Source organism: Equus asinus, chromosome 17 (genome assembly GCF_041296235.1).
Source record: "Equus asinus isolate D_3611 breed Donkey chromosome 17, EquAss-T2T_v2, whole genome shotgun sequence".
NCBI classification, from domain to species: Eukaryota; Metazoa; Chordata; class Mammalia; order Perissodactyla; family Equidae; genus Equus; species Equus asinus.
Window position 1 is genome coordinate 28,610,081 of NC_091806.1, and position 3,575 is coordinate 28,613,655.

Here is a 3,575-nt window from a genome sequence, read left to right on the forward strand (position 1 = left end):
TTAAGGAGCAAAGGCCCAATATTAATTTAATCAGTTAATTCTATTTTGAGAATTTCATTTATAGGGCTTAAAATTTCCTTCTCTTTAGTTCACCCTCACTAGATCTGATAAAACAGCCAATGCGTAGATCAAATCAAACATTTTTGCATCCTCTAAATTAGCAGCCAAACCTGACACCCCATTTTTCTTGGAAAACATATTTCAAACAACGTTTTCTGCCATACTGGTCCTTGTAACATTTCCAAAAGAGTATTTGTTAATTGTGAAAATATGGCACAGGTGGAAACGTTTGAAGCCTTTTATTTAAAAAAATTCTCCAAAGTAGTTTTTAGCTTGATACTGTGAGAAAGGTCACAGAGTCCCACAAATGTCCCTTTGAAAACCAAAGAATCGTCTTGGGCTTTACTTCCATTCTGAAATGTTTTCACACAAAGGCATTTTACAATGGTAGCTGGAAAATCTTTTAACTTCTGCAATTGTAATGCATACTGAAGAGGGTCCTTTAGTCTTACACAGTCCCATAAATATCCACGTTGTTTCAACAGCCTGATTCAGTGCTTTAATCATCAAAAATTAGAGCAGACACAAATGAAAGAGACAAATATCAAGAATGTAGAAGCAAAGGGTAAAAGATTCTTTACCATACCACCATTTCTAAGTATCATTATGTGGAGTTTCTATTTTTAATCTTTCCTTAGTGGTCTCTAAATCATAAAGAGGCAAACTCAGTTTGCTGAATGGTAAAATTTCTAAAATTATAATCACATATAAGTTTAACAAATATTCTCCAAATGCTTACCATATATGATACATACCTGTTAGTATCTAATAACTTTATGAACATAAAAAGCAATAAATAAAAGTTACACAAAGGGAAAAGTATCAAAAATATTTACTGTGGGTTTTAGGGGGAAAAAAGCATATGATGCCAATTATTAGATAATAAATACTAAATTTTTCCATAAAAAGTCCCAAATCACTAGTAAACTTCTGGGAGAAATAGACTGATACACTGAATATGATATTGCCTGGATATTTAGTTTCTTATCTGCAAGACAGCCCTATGGATATAATTCTGATACCAGAAATGTCCAGCATAAAACAACAAGCTCAGGGATGAGTAAAGGTAATCAATCTGTAATAAGGTAGCAACGCAAGCTAAATATTAATTTTCAATTATGCAATGATAGGATTAAATAGGAAAACAGAAAATGAATTCAAATTAGCAGCTAATACATTAAACATGAAGGCAGTAATTTTCTCAAGATCATCCTGACTTCCTTATTTCTCAGAGTTTATATCATGGGATTAAACATTAAGATGACAGTGGTATAGAAAAAATCATCTGTTTTGGAAGACCGTTTGGATTTGGGTCATAAATATGTAATGATTCCAGATCCAAAGGATAAAGCCACAACTATGATCTGAAAAGAGCAGGTGGAGAAGGCTTTGTCTCGTCCTGTTGCAGATGGCAAATTCAGGATGGCAGAAATGATTTTACTTTAGGAGTCATGTATCAATAAAAAAGGGATCATAGGAAACAGCATAGCAGTGGTAAAGACCAATATCTCATTCAGAAAAGTTTCCCCGCAGGCCAGCTTGAGTATTGGTGACATGTCACAGAAGTGATTAATTTGGTTGGATCTACAAAAGGACAGAGAGAAAATCTGGCATCTCTGCCCTATTTCAACTGGAACTCCAGTGATCCAGGAGGCAGCCACCAGCTGGACACAGATCTTGTGGTTCATGACTAAAGGATAGTGCAGACGGTTGCAAATGGCCATGTAATGGATATAGGCCATCATTGTAAGAAGGAGGCACTCCATATTTCCAGACATAAGGACAAAACTCATTTGTGTTGCACAGGCACACAAAGAAATGTTTATTTCTTAGTCCAAATGTTTATGAACATTTTAGGAAGAGTGACATATATATAAGAGATTTCCAAGAAGGAAAAGTTACAGAGGAAAAAATACATAGGAGTCCAGAGAGCCTGGTCAACCCTGATTATGACAATAATGATGCCATTTCCCAGCACAAAGATTACATAAACAAAGAAAAATACCACAAAAAGAACCATTTGGAGATTGGGAATGTAAGAAAATCCCAAAAAAACAAGTCTCATCATTGAAGTGAGATTTACGCATGCTGGGTTTTTCAGGTGTTCCATCTGTGAAAATAGCGTAGTTCACCATTTATATTTTTTGACCTGTTTTCCAATGCATAGACTAAAAAGATTTAAGGGAATTAGCACATAAGTTTTCTGTTCTCCATTAATTTCTAGCATTTTATATCCTGAGCTCAAAGAACATAACTGAAGTCTAATGGAGAATGTATCCTAAATTCTAAATTATTAACATATTTAATATCTAATACTAGGTTTGATTTTGAATTTAAGTGGTGTATTTGAGAATTATTCATTTTTATTTTTTGTCTGTGTGCCGAGCAAAGTTAGTCCATTTTACTCCTCATACTAACAAACAAAATCCTGAGGCAGAAACATTTATATCACATTTTCTCAGTGGTTGGTCACCACCAAATTTTGACCTGTATTTTTACCTAATTTCTCAACTCTTCCATGAAGCATTTCACAAGTAGAAAGTATGTATGGCCCCCCTTTCATATGGCACAGCTATAGCTCTTACTATTTGTGCATGTGCTTTTTCAAATCCATTCTAGTTGTAATTATCTATCAAAATGAAATAAACATCATTGTTATCAGGCTTTATAATGCAACATCTTTTATTTATCTTATACAAACATGTAGCAGATGTTTGTTATATGTTTTCTGACATATTGGTTATTTAATTAGTAATGAAAAAGTTGTAGGAATTACATTGATGATATGATTTCTGAAACTCTGCCTAGTAAGTCTCTCCTCAAGTTTCTTGCTACCTGCCATTGGTGGTTTTCTTTAAAAACAATATTATTTAATAAATCTGAGATTAAACACGTGATAATAAATATTGAAAACTATGAATTATTATTAAATATGCTTATCAGGCAGTTGTCAAAAATACCAAAAGCAGAGAATATATATTTTAGCTAGAGAGTATGTCAGCAAGTATAGTTTGGTTGTGATAATTAATGAGATCTACAGAGAATCATAATTTTCTCATGTATTGAGATATAGTTGGAATATATTGGAATTTAAACAAGAAAGGCAATTAATATATTATAACATTAAATACTTCTGGGAAAACAGAAGATAAAAATGATTTTAACTGAGCTGCCATTGTATTAGTCAGTAACAATTTCTCATCTACACTGAAATAATCTTCTTGAACTATGTTAATGCCCTCATATTATATTATGAAAGAAAAAACAGAGACTCACATATTTGCATGACAAAACTAAAAAAACATGTTCTAATTGTGTTCCAAGATTTATCAACATTCTATGTAGGTTTACTGATACATAACAGGTTTCCGAGAAGGAAAAATTGCCAGGTAAAAAATACGTGGGGATCTGGAGAGTAGAGTCCAGTTTTGTAAATAAAAATATGGTGCCATTGACCATCAAGATAATGATAACAACAATCCAAATAGAAAGGACCGGAGATAGGGAACATCAGC

The 3,575-nt window shown here is 33.0% G+C and overlaps 1 pseudogene; it reads right to left on the minus strand.

Annotated features, from left to right (window-relative positions):
* Positions 1–1,229: 1,229 nt before the first annotated feature.
* On the minus strand, positions 1,230–2,170 carry LOC139040605 (olfactory receptor 10AG1-like; annotated as a pseudogene).
* Positions 2,171–3,575: the final 1,405 nt, after the last annotated feature.